At 41.4% G+C, this 18,426-nt stretch overlaps 1 protein-coding gene across 3 annotated transcripts in view; it reads right to left on the bottom strand.

The window, feature by feature from the left end:
- ITGA9 (integrin subunit alpha 9) overlaps positions 1-18,426 on the bottom strand; it is a 5,160,704-nt gene that overhangs the window by 3,495,050 nt on the left and 1,647,228 nt on the right. The window lies entirely within an intron of this gene.

The following is an 18,426-nucleotide window of genomic DNA, read 5'->3' as shown; positions in this document are numbered from 1 at the left end:
ATGGAAATAAAACCTGTAACCTTGGTGTATGATATCCAATACCCATCTGTCTTGGGTAATTAAACTCCAATTTTCTTTGAAAAGTGCCAACCTTCCTCCCAAAGGTGCTGCCAGACGAGAAGGCTCTGGCAGCTGAAAAGGCAGGTCATTGGGTCTGTTTACGAAAGGACTGACCCCTACCCTCACCTGAAGACTGTGCAGGAGAACTCCCTGTTCTAGGCCTGAAAGAGCCCTGAGCTCTGCCCCTCCCACGTCTAGATCTACCCCTAGACTGGGAATCATAAGAAGGATACGTCCACCCTTTAGCAGGCCAATTCCTACTAAACTTTGGAGGCCGAACCTGCAAAAAATCTTTAACAGTCTGCATAGACTTAGCCTTGTCTTCCATCTTCTTTAAAACTGCCTCAACAGGAGAACCAAACAACACATCAGATTGTAAAGGAGCATCTAAAATCCTTGTTTTAACATGGTCAGATAAATTTTGATCCCTCAGCCAGGCGTGCCTGCGAAGAGCTGACCCAGTGGCAGCCACCCTAGACGAGGCCTGTACAGCATCAAAACCACATTGCAAAGAATGCTTACCCACCTGTTCAGAAACATGTACTAAATCTTGTAACTCTTTACAATCAATACCTTCCGCCAGAGCATCAACCTTAGATTTCAACTGTGAAAGGAGATAGTTTTGGTATTTTAACATGTGAAACTGGCAATTCAAAGCCCTCATAGCTAGAGTGGAAGAAGTATAAACTTTCTTTCCCCATCTATCCAAGGCCCTGGCTTCTTTATCTGCAGGAACCGGATTCTTGACAACAGAAGCCTTAACACCTTTAGGCCCCTGGCTAACAGTTTCTGGGTCCACCCTCGGACTCTTAAAAAGATACTTATGAACTTCAGGCACCCTGTAATACCTATCCGGTTTAACAGGAGCAGGAGGCAAAGAATCAGGATTAAGAGAAGCCTCTGTAAAAACATCTTCCACTACATCTAAAACAGGAGGTATAGCCAAAGGCCTATGCTGGGGTAAAAACAAAAATTCCCTAAGCCTTTTCCTGGAATCAGAGAAGTCCTGACCTTCCCACTTAAAGTGCTCCCTCATGGAATGGAGAGTTTCTGAAAAAGAAAAATCCTCAGGAGGAGAAGCAGAAGGAGTAGAATCATCCACATCAGAATCAGAATAAGGAGAGTACTCCTGCAAGTCTTCAGCCGAAGACTCTGAAACATCCGAAGCCTGCTCATAACTCCCTAGCTCAGGCTCCACCCTAGGTCTCTTATCAGGAGAGGGCAAAGAACCCCTAATCAGAGTAATCAAATCTTCTGCCATTTTAAGCATATGCTTCTTGGGCACAGTTCCAGAAGAACTAGGGGTGACACCAACTGAAGCTAAACCTGGCCTGCCTCTAGGAGAAGCCTTAGAAACAGAAGGAGAGGGCCTAACCACCCTAGGCAGGGAGGGGAGAATAGTAACCTGAGAAGCCCCATCACCCTGGCCTGCCTCCTGAGAGGCCACATCCTGCAATAACAAGGTCTCTCCCTGGGATCCCAAAGAAACCTCCGGTGGAACCACCAGCTCCACCGACACCTCTAAAGAACCGGCGTCCGGTACAGACGGTTCTTCTAACCTAGGCTTCACTGCTTTGCCCTTGCACTTCTTCGAAGAAGTGGGCGTCGGAGCATCCGACGGCATTTTGTAATTGCACCGCTTCCCGAAGACTAACCTGGCACAATCTAATCTCCTCTTTATAGTGCGCTTATTGAATCTAGCACAAGAGCGACACCCAACAACGTCGTGCTCAGGCCCTAAACAAGGATTACACAAAGCATGATAATCTCTATGCGGTATCTGTTTCCCACAAGAAATGCAGTTATTCACTTTTTCTGACATCCGTTTAACCACTGAGGCAAGAAAAAAACAAAATATTCCCCAACGGGGTACTTAGCCAACTTTGACTCGGTCTGAAACTCCGTAATCGAAAAATTTCAGAACGCCAACCGGCACTTGCAATACTGCTTCTGCATCGGACCATGCGGCAAAAAAGACTGAGGATATGACGTCGGTCATGCGCATTTGTACCCTGACGTCCTGATGTCAGTCAAATGCGCCTTGACCGACGTCAGCCTTATACTTTGATATTCGGGCCGACCGAGGACAGCGGACTACCCAAGTGTAAGGACTGCAGCAATGTGAGATGAAGAACATCTAGTGAGACTTATGAGTCTGTAGTTTCCACAGTCTGTAGATGCCCCACCTTTGTGCAGAGGGATGGCAGTTGCATTTCTTCATTCTTGAGCCATGAAGCCTATTTGGAGGCTACAGTTAAACAGCAGTTCCAGAGGCCTGATAGGTCATGTTTCATGCTATTTAGAAAGCACCCTGCAATATTGTCTGTGCCCACTGATGCAGTGTTCTTGGCCTTAGAGAGAGAATTGAGGACCTATTCTGTAGTTATAGCAGGGGAAGTTATATTACATTTCCTGAGGAAAGGTTGAGGGGGGAGACAGGGGTAAAGTTGTAGCTGAATTTGTTGGCCAGAAAGTTTGTTGTATCTTCTGTCTTAGTACATGTGGCTCCATTTATAATGAGCTCTGCACACAATTGTGTATTACCTTTGAGGCTGCAGACATAGCAAATAATGCCTTGTAGTTGTCCTTAGCCTTAGGAGGCCAAATTTATCTCAAATTTGGCTGTGGTAGACTTTCTTTGTCCTTTGAATTGTTTGTTCAGTTTGATGAGAGTGTTTTTATCCTGTTGAGTGCTGTACCTCCTAATTTTTATAACAATTTTCTTCCTTCTGTTATGCAGCCTATTGATTCCCATGCCTCAAACTTGTACTGGGAGTTGGTTTAGTTCCCCTGCAAAAGCCTTCAGGCTTGATGCTTTACAAGGAGTCCAGTGAAGATTCTGGACTCCTCAACATCCCACCTCTGCACTCTAAACTGGGCGCATTCTGTTCTACCACCAGGCATGTTCAACTAGGAAGAACAGCAATAGCTAAGAATGATTTCCCACCAATGCATGTAATCATGTTTACTGGTAGTGTACAAATCCAAACAATGATGCCAAGCACATCTGGGCAATGTTAAGCATAGAACAACAGTGCCAAACAGAAAGAAAAGCAGTTTTGGAAACTTAAAGGTTAATTTAACACTTGGCATTAATTTGAGGGCTGTTCACTGTTGTAACTGTTAGGTGATTTAACTCTGCAGATGTACTGGAGGCATAAATATCATGAAATGACGCATTTTTGGTTTGGCCTTATGCCATGATAAAATAGATTTTTTACAATACAGGATTCAAACCTAAGCACAAGAGAAAACATTTTCTCCCACAATGGTGATTTTCCATCCTTGCCACAGAAGTGCTTCTCAGTCATACTCATGAACTATATATAAATAGACATGAAAAACTAGGGGGTTTAACCATGCATGTATGTGACCTGACAAAGTCCTGGTTTATACATTCATGTGAGTTATGAGTCTTACTGACGTCTGAAGGCCATCTAAGGCGAAATAGCACAATTATAATTAAAGAAACATAGTAGTCAGTACATCTTCAGTTTTATATATATATATATATATATATATATATATATATATATATATATATTATTTAACATTTGTTGACCAGGAAAGTCTGACTAGGACACAGCCTTCTTTCAGGGGAGGCCCAGGTAGAAATGCTGCAGATGCACGTCTTTGTAATATGGGAGGAAACCAGAGTACTGAGAGGGAACCCACGCGAGTGCAAGGAGGACATGCAGACTCTGAACAAAAAGTACCCCAGCTGAGAATCAAACCAGAGAACCTCTTGCTGTGAGGCAACAACATTAACTACCGCACCACTGTTCCACCCTATATAAAAAGTTCCTCTTTATAATCTCAAAATACTGAAATCTCGAATTTCAGTAAATCGAAACTATAAAGACGAATGACTCACAATCCAGAAACCCAAAAGCATGAAACACAATCACGAACATACATACACCACATAACACACACACCATTCTACCCATACCACACAAACTGCACTCCCACATGCCCCCCCCTACTTATATATACCAACTCCGAGATCGCACAAACAGAAAAAAAAAAACAAATTCACACCCAGAAATTCTACAGTCCCTCACACATACACACACACATAACACATACACAAACACTAACACATCCAACACTCACACTCATACTTCCACCTCCCTAACTTAACCCACGCGTACAACTTACAAAAACACTCACATACACTCACTCACCTTAAATTCCGGACAACATCCCAGCCAAACACTTCACGTAAAGTAGAAAAATGCATAAGCACAGATTAGAGATATTCAGATTCACGCTTATGCACTTTCGCTATTTTGAAGTTTTGCCTTCATAGGCTCCAGATACTGAAATTCGAGATTTCAGTTTTTTGAGATTATAAAGGGGAAATATATATATATATATATATATATATACATATATATATACATATGCATATATATATATATATATATATATATATATATATATACATATATATATATATATATATAAAAACAGCTCCACTGCTATACATACTTATTTATAATTACAATTAAACTTTTTATGCAATATTTAATATAAAGTGAAATGGAACAGGAGTAAATATAAATATTTATTATTGCTGACTGAATCTACCTGACTTGCTATGTGTTAGAGTTTACAAATGAGTGCTTGTTAAAGGATTAGCTGATGTGAGTGTTTGCTAAATCACAATAAGATGAATCTTTTTTATAGAGAACTACTAGTTTACAATGTTTTACTGGTAGCTGCCTACATCTAGCAACACTGGCTTTAGTCAGCTAATAGCTGGTGTGTGACTGCTGCTTTCATAAGTGCATAAATGTAATTCACAGCTTCTATGTTTTAGCTACTAGCATATACTTGTTTAATAAATTAACAGATGTGAATGAGACTCTGAGTTAAGGCTGTGTTCTCTGTTCTGTCGTCCACCTCCCTCACTCAGTGCAGCCTTCCATCTCCTTAAAATGATATCTTGCATACTCCTATTACTCCAGTAATATGCCCTAGACTTCCTGGTCTTGTATAAAGAGTGTGTTACTCCATATTATATAATGTCCGGTAACAGCTGAACCCTGCAAGCACTTGCATAGCTACTAAAGTTGTTACTATATTATAAGAGGAGTATGTTTTTGCTTGAATGAAGGAAACTTGGTTTTCATTTCTTGAAAGGCTCTCCACAGTGTACGAGTTATTAATGCTGTCATTGTTACCTGTCAACCATACAGAAAGGCTAACTGAATGCCAAACGTACTTATGTTAAATGTCTGAAACTCAGCATAGTAGCTACAAGGTATTAGGCATTGTGTAACTCCTCATATTCTGTCTAACTCCAGTACACTACTTTTAGCCACCTAATATTTCTAATATTTCTTATATTGTCTCTTCCCTTACAGAACAGTTTCCACAGTTAGTTTCACCCACAGGAGGTCCCCTCAATTGCAACTTGAAGCTGTTTTAGGCAAGTATCAACCTAAACATTTGAGAATAAATGTTTCAAAAGTAAATGTACGTACCATCAGAAAGAATCAATTACTTTTACAAATACAGGCAACAAACACTCCACATAGCTAATGTGGATATATCCTTAAGCTTGTAATCTACTGTAAAGGTAGTGCACACTTGCAAGTACAAGGCTCAACCCCCCTCCCACAGTGTAGACTTGGTTCCAAGCTATACCACTAGGTGGCAGCATTACTTCTAAATCAATCACCAGTTGCTTTTTGGTCTCGCTGAGCATTTTTAAAATAAATCAAAAACACACAGGTTGTGACTGTTACTCCTTACTGGAAGCAACTTAAAAAGTTTGAGTGGGGAAACCAATTGGAAAAAAAAACCTACACATTTGCTAATAACAACCAAACCCAGGGACACAGAAGTTATTTACAAACAGTAAAAGTGCTGCAAACTATCATACCTGAAGTAGCCTGGCTGATTGATTTTCCTGGGCTAGTTCCATCTGGTTTTGTGCGGCCAGCTCTGTTCACCCTCGCAGTCACTCAGGCTCACTTCGCTCCCTTACCCTGCCCCCATTCCTGCCCACCCCTGACTCAATTTCCTTTATAATTAGTCGCACCTCCTCCACTCATTTCATTAGCCAATCATACAACACAACACACCCACACTTCTTTAAATCCCCAACCCCTTAGTACTCATACTCCATTCCTATAGTCTTTCATCACCCTCTGAACTAATAATCTCATCTATCTCATACTACTCTAATTACTAATATGCTTACTATTCTTAATATACTATTTCTCCTTCTCCTTTCAACTACATTACTCTTTCTCTCAGTTCTCAAATGCTATCAAAGCACTACTGTTATACTCACCAAATCACCCACACTCACTTTATCTCTAAACCACAACACATCTACCATTACTCACATTTCCCCCTCCCTATCTAACTTCACCATTATTGCCACACATAGATTAAAATACTTCCTTACACCTAAACAGCATGTTGCCCACAAAAACAAATATCCACACAAACACCCATTCTCTCCAATAATCAATTTCATATTATCCAACCTGTTAATATCAGGAGACGTCCACCCCAACCCAGGACCTAACAATTCTCCACAAAATACTTTCAATACCACTACCACCTCTGTGGTCTCTTCCACTTCTCCATCATACATTACTAATACTACTTCCCAAAAAAGACTCACCCTCTCAGCTATAAATATTCAAAGTATAGTTAAAAAAAACAACACACTTCATGCTTGGATCACTCGACATAACTTAAACATACTTGCCTTGTGTGAAACCTGGTTAAAACTAAGTATTTCTAATTCTGAAATTCTTCCTCCTAGCTATAATATCATGATAGCATGACAGACTTTCAAAAAGAGGAGGGTGAGTCGCAGCCATGTATTCTAACTGCCTGTCTGTCTCCCCTATCTCTTTTCCCATATCTGACTTTATCTCAGCTGAAATAATTTTAGCTGACTTCAAACTTAGCCACCATAAAAAAACTTGCTATTGCATCAATTTGTATCCCTCTTTGAAATAATGTCCCCATTTTAGAATGCTTTATATCCCGGATATCTAAAACTATCCCTTATGAAACCATTATACTAGGAGATGTCAATATTGACTGGCTGCAGATCAATAAAGAATAACCTTCTACCTCTCTCAACCTGTATGGATTCACACAGCTCATCTCTTCCCCTACCCACCTTCATACATTTTCCTCTACTGGTTCACTTATTGACTGGATACTAGTATCTCACCCCCAACATTACCATAATCCAACTACTCTACCAGACACATTAGGTGACCACCTACCTTTACTAGTTCACAGAAACTCTGAACACCTGCATAAAGCACAACAATATAAGGTGACCAGTGATCTATCTAGCTATTCTCCTGACTCACTAAATCACCTTCTCTCTACTATAAACTGGTCCTTTCTCTCTAATATCAGCAGTCCTACACTTCAACAACACATTTCTATCAATCCTCAACTCCCTTGCCCCCACTAGGAAAACTTGCATCAAATTCAGATATGCCCCATGGCTAACTAAAACTACCCTTACACTCATGAAGACCAGAGATAAAGCTTGGAAAACTTGGAAAGGCAATAATACTTCTTCCAACCTTATCTCTTACAGGGAACTAAGAAACAAATCTACAGGGAGCTAAGAAACAAATCAATCTTGATAAAAATAATTATTACCACTCCTCACTTAACAATCCCTACTGCAATCTGAAACAATTCTGGAACTCTATCAATAAACTTCTCTCACCTGGTACTCTTACCCCATCCACACCTTATTCTGACAAGACTCCTCTGGAAATAGCAACCCTCCTTAAGTTCTTCATTGAAACCATTGAAAACTTAACTGTAACTAACTTCTCCACCCACACCTCTTTCAATCCATCAACATCTTCATCCACATCTGATTCACCTCTCTCCCCCTCACTCTCACTATCACCTGTTCCGACTTCTTATATCAAGTTACTCTTAACTAAACTAAAACCTGGTCCACCCTCAGCTGATAACCTTCCTCCATTATTCCTTAAACATGCAGCTACATCTCCAGCTTAAGGCAAAGTCCCTGAAATCCACTGAGCCAACCAATTTCAGACCAACTGCCACACTGTCTCCTCTCTCCAAAATACTGGAAAAGTTTATCCATAAGCAAGTACTTAATCATCTGCTACAAGAAAACCTACTCACACCAACTCAACATGGCTTCCAGCCCACACATAGCACAGCTACTGCTCTTGTATCCTTTACTAATAACATTGCTCAAGTCAGGGATAATAGCAAAATAGCATCAGCCCTATTTCTGGACCTGTTGAAAGCATTCAACACCGTATCTCATTCCATACTTCACCATAAACTCTCCAACCTAGTCTTCTCAAGCTCCACCACCTCCTGGTTCTGTGATTACTGCATTAATAGACACCAGGCTGTTAGATGGAACTCTTCCACCTCCCTCTTTCTAGCAGTTAGGACAGGGGTCCCACATGGATCAGTACTGGGCCCTCTCCTCTTCAATGTATTTACCAATGACCTTTTCTCATCCTGCCCCCAATTCAATCTTATTCAGTATGCTGATGACTCGACCATCATCAACTCTGCTGACAACATAGAAAACCTTCAGTCCCTTACACAAAACTCACTCCACTCAGTTGAAAACTGGCTACAATCCAACCAACTCCTGCTAAATGCAAGCAAAACTAAGCTACTACTTTTCCTACCTAAAAATCTGGAACATGCAAAACAGAACTTTTCAGTAACATCCCTTAATGGAACTAAAATTTCTGTTGACACCCAAACAAAACTCCTTGGAGCAATAATTGATGATGAACTTAAATTCAACCATCACATTCATAGCTCAATAAAAAAACACCAAAAACTAGGTCTGCTTTACCATCACAAAAACTTTCTTCCCTGTACATCCAGGCCATCCCTTGCCCAATCCCTGCTTCTACCATCCCTACTCTGTGCTTTACCTATTCTTACCCATATACAGAGTAACCTAATATCCAAACTAGAAACCACATATAACAAAGTAGCCAGATTTGCTGCAAATCAGCCTTACAAATCCCATCACTGCCTCTCATTAAAGGCTTTACTGGCCTGAATTTCCCAACTCCTTATAGCCCACAATACACTAAACAATCCTAAATACTGCCCATTCCTTGCAAATTCTCTGACACTTTATACTCCTCAACGCCCACTAAGAAGTAATAATCAAAACTTTCTTGAAGTTCATAAGCCAAACAAAACCTTTGGGAAAATACTCTATTGTCACTCAGTTGCAAAACATTGGAACACACTCCCTTTAGCCCTTAGACTACTTATAGACTAAAATGCCTTCAAGAAACAGCTTAAATCTTTTTCCTATCAAAATGGATATGTTCATGCTCTAAACTAATACCAAGAAACATTCAGGGATAACCTAACTTAACCGTATCACTTCTAGCTCTCTCTCTTACTACTACCAACACATTTTTTTCCCATCATATTCCATACTAGTTAGCTCATGTCACACTCAATTCCCATAATCCCTTACTACTGTTCTTTAATTTATTAACTTCCAAAGTTCACATATCTTTATCTGTATATTTACTTACTTCATGCCTAGTACCTTGGTTCAGCAATGTATTGACCTTAGTCTTACCATATTTCTGCTTAGTTTCTTGCCATACTACGTGAAAATTTCTATATATGTATTGTATTGTATTTCCATCCATTCTGTATATTCCTTTATTGTATGTTATGTAATTACTTCAGAAGTATGTATACTTAAAATCTGATCTGTGTTTATCTTTGTTCTTACTATTTGTTTACTTAAAACTTTTTTGGGGGAGCTTTTCTCCTCGGGTCTCTGCTTAAAAAGGGCTTCTAAGAACCCAAACAGACTAACCCAGTTAACAAATGTAAAAATAAATAAAATAAATATATTTGGAATTTCATGTATTTGAGCCCAAGACCACTGTATTGCAGTCCTATACTTATACCTGCTACCACAGCAATAGTTAAATAACAGTTGTTTATTTTCCTATTCATTATTAACTTGTATGTGTTAACCACTGCGCAATGCCCAACATACTTGATAGAATGTATCCATTTTGTAACTGTCTACTTCCTCTGTTCAGGTGTTCTAGTCTTGCAGGTGTTGGGGAAGATTGCTATTCGTCATGCAATGTCACTTAGTGACATTGTGTGATGGAAACAAAAGATGCAACCGTGATCTTTCTTGAAATCAAGAATGTCTGCATTCTGTCTATGGGTGTTTTGTCTGCTTCTTCTGTGGGCGATTAGTCCAGGTTTGCACAATGGTAATCATCACACAAATGGGACAAGCAAAGAGTACAGTTTTGTACCTACCATAAATGTAGATGTTCGAAGATCCACATTGCTGCAGTCATAACCTGTGGGTAGTCCGCTGTCCTCGGTCGGCCCGAATACCAAAGTGTTAGGCTGGCGTCGGTCATGGTCGCTCAGATCTGACGTCAGTACGCCGTGGTACTAAAGCGCATGACCGACGCCATATCCTCAGTCTTTCTTGCCCCAGATGTCAGAAGGCCTTAAAAAGAAAGGCCATAGCAAAAAAACGGAAAAACACCCAATCACCAATGTAGAAACAATAGTTACCCCACAAACCACACAGCCACCCCAAACTACAGAGGGGAAGGAGGGAGGGTAAATTGGACTGCAGCAATGTGGATCTTCGAACATCTACATTTATGGTAGGTACAAAACTGTACTATGTTCTTCATCTCACATTGCTGCAGTCATAACCTGTGGGTAGAATCCCAAAGCAAAGGTAGAGGGAGGTTGGCAAAATCAGAAAGCATTGGGAGCTGCTAACATGCCCTGTAAAACTGCAGTGGCAAACCCAGCCCTAGATTTGGAATAAAGAGGGAGATGGTAATGTTTAGAAAAAGTGTGCACTGAACTCCAAGTAGCTGCCTCCAAAATATCCTTAGTAGCTACTCCCCTTAAAAAAGGAGTAGAAGTGGCAGTCGCCCTAGTGGAATGAGGTCTGATTCCAGCCGGAACCTCCTTACCATGATGAGAATAACAAAAAGCAATACAATGGCCAATCCACTTAGAAATAGTTTGTTTTGAAACAGGTTTTCCCTGAGAACCCAAGGCAAAAGAAATGAATAACTGTTGAGACTGCCTGAACCCTTTAGTTCTGCTCAAATAATAACGTAACTGCCTGTGAATATCCAAATAATGCAAAACTTTTTCCCCTTTATTTTGGGGATCAGCATAAAATGTAGGCAAATGAATAGATTGGTTTAAGGCCACATTAGAAACAACCTTAGGCATAAAAGTAGGATTAGTACGCAGGGAGACCCTATCCTTATGAAATATCAGGAAGGGTTCAACTGCCATTAGAGCCTGTAATTCAGATACCCTTCTAGCAGACGTAATGGCCAACAAAAAAGCAGTCTTCCAAGACAAAAACTTCAACTCCGTAGTAGCTGCAGGTTCAAAAGGAGGTAAAGTGAGCTTTTCCAACACAAAATTGAGATCCCAGGAAGGAGTAGGAGCTCTACGTGGGGGTCTTATGTTCTTTGCCCCTCTAAGAAATTGCTTAAACAAAGGGTGAGAGAATAATGGTGGGTCACAGTCATAGTGAGCAGAAATGGCTGCAGCATGAACTTTTACAGAGGAGAAAGACAAACCCTTGTCTAATAATTCTGTAAGATACTGAAGTGAAACACTCAAATTAGGCACAGAAACATCAAAGCTCTTTGTTTTACTCCAAAGAAAAAATCTCCTCCATTTATCAGCATAAACTTTCCTGGTACTAGGCCGTCTGGCCTCCAAAATGACATTCAAAACTTGTTGAGGAAGCTGCGACCCCCCAGGGTTTAAAACTGAATACGCCAAGCTGTCAGATGCAGGGACTGAATCCTGACATTGCGGAAATGATTGCTTGCCTGGGACAAAAGGTGTGGAATTGATGGCAAAGGCCAAGGAGGCTCCCGTACTAAACTCCTCAGCAGAGGGTACCAGTGTTGACGTGGCCAATCTGGAGCTATTAGAATCATGCAAGGCTTGTCCTGTCTGACCTTCAAGAGTACCTTGGGAAGAAGAGGCAGAGGAGGAAAGGCATAGACGTGAAGGTTGTTCCAATTGAATGATAGAGCATCCACTTTCCAAGCTTTTGGGTGAAACAGCTTTGTGCAAAACTTTGGCAGTTGGAAATTTAGTGGAGAAGCGAACAGATCTATGTCTGGAGTCCCCCAAGCCACCATCAACTGTTGAAATACATGAGGATCCAGTTTCCACTCGTGGGGATCCACCATCTGTCTGCTCAAAACATCTGCTAAGGAGTTCTGTGCTCCCGGCAGAAACCTTGCCTGAAGAGTGAGGTGCAAACTGAGAGCAGTCTCCCACAAAATCATAGCTTGTCTGCAAAGAGGGTACGAATGGGTTCCCCTTGCTTGTTGATGTACCACATGACTGTTGTGTTGTCTGTTTGAATCAACACCTGTCCTGGTTGAAGTAGATCCTTGAAAGCCATCAGGGCAAATTGGACTGCTAACATCTCCTTCATGTTGATATGCAAATGTTGTAGTCTGGGAGGCCACGTGTCTTGAACCCATTTCCCATTGAAGTGTGCTCCCAAGCCATGTCTGAGGCATCTGTCGTTAAGATCTGACTCGCCTCTGGTCGGGTCACAGAGAGTCTCTTGTTTAGGTGACATTCCTGAGCCCACCACAAGAATTCCCTTTGGATGCAAGGTATTATCTGAATGACAGTGTCCAAATCGTGGCAGTGTTGAGTCCATACGCTTTTGAGATACCATTGTAGCTTCCTCATATGCAGTTTGGCATTGGGAAGCACCAGAATACAAGATGCCATGAACCCCAAGGCCTGAAGGACTGTCCTTGCAGTCAGCCTGGACCGTAGAGATAATTGCTGGAAGTAAAGGGCAAGATTTCTTTGTTTGTCCGGGGTCAAAAACGCCATCTGAGAGGCTGTATTCAGTCTCACACCCAGAAAGCACATGTCCTGAGAGGGTACTAGACTGGACTTTGTTTCGTTCACAGAATACCCTAGGCACCTTAACACTGCCATAACATACTGAAGATGGTGAAGTAACTTGACTTTGTCTTGAGCAAGAATCAGGCAATCGTCCAAATAAGGATAAATTTGTATTCCCCTTAATCTTAAGAAGGCTATCGCCGGAGCCAGGACTTTTGTGAACACCCTGGGCGCAGTGGATAAGCCAAAGGGCAATGCAGAGAACTGATAATGAAAGGTACCAGCCCGAAAACGCAGGAACCTCCTGCAGCTGGGCCTGATAGGAATGTGAAGATAAGCCTCTTTGAGATCCAGAGTTACCATCCAGTGATCTTTGCCCAGCAGAGGCAGAAGCTGCTGCAAAGTTAACATCTTGAATTTTGGAATGTCCAGGTATGTGTTGAGAATAGACAAATCCAGAATTGGCCTCCAAGTGTTTCCGTTCTTTGGTACAAGAAACAGGCGAGAATAAAATCCTAGGCCTACTTCTGACGGAGGGACCCTCTGGATAGCCCCCATGTTTAAAAGTAAAGAAATCTGTTTGTGAGCCTCCAACTTTTGCTGAGGAGGAACGTCTGGCATGCCTTTGAAAGGAGGCAAGGTGTGAAAATAAAACTTGTAGCCTCGGTCTATAATGTCCAACACCCATTTGTCCTGGGTGACTAAAAGCCAATTTTGCCTGAAAAGTGCCAACTTTCCTCCCAGAGGAGCTGCCAGACAGGAGGGATCTGGCAGCTGGAGATACAGGTCATTGGGTCTGTTTACGAAAAGGCTGACCCCTGCCCTCACCTGAAGATTGTGCAGAGGAACTCCACGTCCTAGGCCTGAAAGAACCCTGAGCATGAGCTCTGCCCCTACCACGTCTAGATCTGCCCCTAGACTGTAAATCAGAAGAAGGATAAGCCCATCCCTTAGCAGGCCAATTTCTGCTAAACTTAGGGGGCTGCACCTGCAAAAAATCCTTAACTGTCTGCATGGACTTAGCTTTGTCTTCCATTTTCTTCAAAACTGACTCCACAGGAGAACCAAACAGAACTTCAGATTGAAGGGGAGCATCCAAAATTCGAGCTTTAACATGCTCTGACAAATTCTGATCCTTAAGCCAGGCGTGCCTACGAATAACTGATCCAGTGGCAGCCACCCTGGAAGAAGCCTGAAGAGCATCAAAACCACACTGCAAAGAATGCTTACCCACCTGATCAGAGGCATGAACTAAATCTTGCAATTCCTTACACTCTATACCCTCTGCCAAAGCATCTACCTTAGATTTTAACTGACTTAAGAGAAAATTCTGGTACTTCAGCATATGAAACTGGCAATTCAAAGCCCTTATCGCTAGAGTGGAAGAGGTATACACTTTTTTACCCCACCTATCCAAAGCTCTAGAATCTTTATCCAGAGGAACTGGATTCTTTACAACAGAAGCCCTGACACCCTTAGGTCCCTGGCTAATAGTTTCCGGGTCCGCTCTTGGGCTCTTATACAAATATTTATGAGCCTCTGGCACTCTGTAATACCTGTCTGGCTTGACCGGGGCAGGAGGCAAAGAATCAGGATTAAGGGAAGCTTCAGAGAAAACATCCTGAACAACATCCAAAACGGGGAATAGCCAAGGGCCTATGCTGTGGTAAAAACAAAAATTCCCTAAGTCTCTTTCGAGAATCTGAAAAATCCTGACCTTCCCATTTAAAATGCTCCCTCATGGAATGCAGGGTTTCAGAAAAAGAAAAATCTTCTGGAGGGGAAGCAGAAGGACTAGAATCCTCTGCATCTGAATCAGAGTAAGGAGGAAAATCCTGAATGTCTTCAGCCGAAGACTCCGAGTAATCTGAGGAATGCTCCAATCCTTCCACCTCTGGCTCCACCCTAGGCCTCTTATCTGGAGGAGGCATAGAACCCCTGATTAAGGTAATCAAATCCTCTGCCATTTTCAGCATATGCTTTTTAGGTACAGAACCTGCAGAACTAGGGCTGACGCCAGAGGAAGACAAACTAGGCCTGACCTTGGAAGGTGCCTTAGAGACAGAAGTAGAAGGCCTAACCACCTTATGCAAAGAAGGGACTACAGAGACCTGAGAGGCCCCCTCAGCCTGACCCGACTCCTGAGAGGCCACATCCTGCAAGATTAAAGGCTCCCCCTGAGATTCAGCTGAAACCTCGGCTGGATCCACAGATTCCACAGTAGTTTCCAAAGAACCGGCGTCCGTAACGGACGACTCATCCTGCTTGGACTTTAACGATTTTTCCTTACGCTTCTTAGCGGTAGCGGGCGTCGGAGGATCCGATGGCATATTGTAGTTACACCTCTTACCGAAGACAAGTCTAGCACAATCTAACCTGCGTTTAATGGCGCGCTTATTAAATCTAGCACAAAAGCGACACCCGACTACGTCGTGCTCAGGCCCCAAGCAAGGAATACAGAGAGAGTGGTAATCCCTATGAGGTATCTGTTTCCCACAAGAAATACAATTATTTACTTTTTCTGACATCCGGATTTAACTGAGGCAAGAAAAGACAAAAATATTCCCCAACGGGGTACTTAGCCCAACTTGGTCTTCGGTCTGAAACTCAGAATACGAAAATTTCAGGACGCCGCACGGCACTTCCAAACGCTGCTTCTGCTTCGGACCATGCGGCAAGAAAGACTGAGGATATGGCGTCGGTCATGCGCTTTAGTACCACGGCATACTGACGTCAGATCTCAGCGACCATGACCGACGCCAGCCTAACACTTTGGTATTCGGGCCGACCGAGGACAGCGGACTACCCACAGGTTATGACTGCAGCAATGTGAGATGAAGAACATCTAAACATGTTTAGCCTTGTGAGCAGTGTTTATTAGGCTTCTTCCTTAAAGGACAAAGGTGGGACTTGAACCATAATCTACAGATATATGCTATGTGGATCAATGTGTTTAGCAAATGTACTACACACACAGTTGCTTCACAGGTGTAGCTGATGTATTGGTTATCAAAGAAGTACACTATATTGATTTAGAACTTTACATCCATGTGGATTAAATCTGGAAATGAATCTTAATATGTGACTTATTTATAGGTTTAGGTTTAATGTTTGGATGTACTTAGAGCATTTAATGTTCAACGTGTTTATAAATGATGAGGGGTTGTAGGAAGCACCAGTAATGATTTTTTGCAGTCATACTGCTTTTGGCTCTGAGTTTTTTTGCTTTTACAGTCTTTTGTGGTGGTGTTGTATAGACTAAGGGTAAATTGTTAATAATCTAGTCCTTTCTTTCAGCTGTTGTAACAAGTCAAAGAGGTTTATTTTTGTTATCCCTCCTTCAGGAGTAATAAATGTGGGTAGACTAAAGAAAATGTACAATTTATAAACTGGATAGGGAAGGAATGTACATAGTTATGTTGTAATATGTCATGATTTTGCATGCAGACTGAATGCGATAGTGTGAAGTGCCTTTCTTTCTTTCCTTTCTTTTCATCTGCCAAGTATGTAAAAGTGTAAAACACATTAAAAGGAGGGATAACATGACTTTGAATTCTGACCATGGGGTGGCTTCATGGAACTGCATTGCTGGACCTTTTCCAACAGATTTTGATTATTATTTTATAGATTTATTCTGTTTTAAATTGCTACCAAACATTTCACTTTCCTGGTTTGGGGATACAAAAAGTTGTGCAGCTATGCTCTGCACATGTATGAATGGTGCTGCACATGTATGAATGGTGTTTTGATTTATATTTAAAAAAAGCCTAGCATTTAAGAGCAGTCCCCATCATGCACAAACAAAGGCAGACACACACACACACACACACACACACACACACACACACACACACACACACACACACACACACACAAAGTGGCTGTAACTGGTAGGCACATGTGAGGTGGGGTTGCAATGGTTTGCACTTTGTGTTTGAGTGTCTGACAGCAATGAGCTGAAATAAATTATTTACCCATTCATTTGATCACAATCAGATATCTAAGGTGTATACAAGTCAGTAAAGTAGCCGTGACAGGTAGGAACAGATGGATAAAACTGGCAAATCACATTGTCATTTAATCACAATTAACCAATCATTCATCTGTCTGATAAAATGCTAGGTACTACACTGTACATAAAGGGATGCAGTAGGAATAATTATGTCAACTTTGAAAGTGCACACCCCAAACTGATGATGAAACTAAACATAATAAAAGGAAGAACAGTGAGGGCTTCTAGACTGACACACGAAAAATATGAATTAAATGAAATGAACAGAGAGATAAAGGCACATGTTAGTAGGAAGGAGCTATAATTCTGGTGAGGTACAAAACATTTTACAAGAAAGAGAGCAAAGATTTGGAACATATAAACTTATTGTACTGGAAGGTAGTAACAACTGTGTGGACAGGACTGATGGTACTAAGAAGGCCCTATATAGGCACCTTAGTAAGGGCATTCATTTCAGTTTAGACAGTGATCCAATAAGGGATATTTTAAGACAGAATTGGAAGATTTTAGAAAGTCACCATGTGATAGCACAGAGGGCAAAGAAAGGCCCTTCCTTTTTTAACATAAGGGGGAACAAAGTAAAAAGTACTTAAAGAAAACACATGGGCCTCACAGACGTTACACAAACAAAAAATATCCCCAGCAATCTCTGGGTCATACAGGAGGACTTGTTTATTTTAATGTTAAATGACACATCTCCACATTTTATCCCTTTCTGTTCAATAGTTGTAGTCTTCCCCATGTTTAGATCAACTATTGAACAGAAAGGGATAAAATGTGGAGCTGTCCCTATTTACATTAAAAATAAACACTCGTCAAGGCTGATCTATCAGTATGACATGACTGACCTTCTCCATATCCAAATTACCTTAGAAAAAGTCACATGCCATACCCTTGCAAGCAACAAGTCCTCTTCTATGACCCAGGAAAACCATAATACATACATACATGTACTTGAGACACTCCCCATTTAACCTAACACCATACTCATGGGTGACCTTAACTACTCCAACATAAACTGAGAATTATGCACAACTCCTAATATGCAGACCCAAAGATTCTTGATTTTTTGACTTTGTAAAAGCAAACACTTTGAACCATTAGGTCTGTACTCTGAGAAGGGGCACAAACATCCTTGACATTTTGAACACAGATATGGCAGAACATTGCCCTCTCCCTACTATAATGTCCTCAGTGGTCAGGCAAGACCATAAAGCTATTTCCTTTGAAGTAAAGGTAAAATCAGGGACACTGGCTAACCCCAGAACTTTTAGGAATTATTCCAGGGCAAATTTCCTACTAGCATTTACACCCTGGCAAAATGTCAACCCCCCCCCCCAACCACCTGGAGAACACCATTACTGATGCAGAATCATTCACAGAAACCTTGCATAATCACATTAACAACTACA

Source organism: Protopterus annectens, chromosome 3.part0 (genome assembly GCF_019279795.1).
Source record: "Protopterus annectens isolate FY-2018-M chromosome 3.part0, PAN1.0, whole genome shotgun sequence".
Taxonomy (NCBI): Eukaryota; Metazoa; Chordata; order Ceratodontiformes; family Protopteridae; genus Protopterus; species Protopterus annectens.
This window is presented reverse-complemented; position numbering and strand designations above follow the sequence as displayed.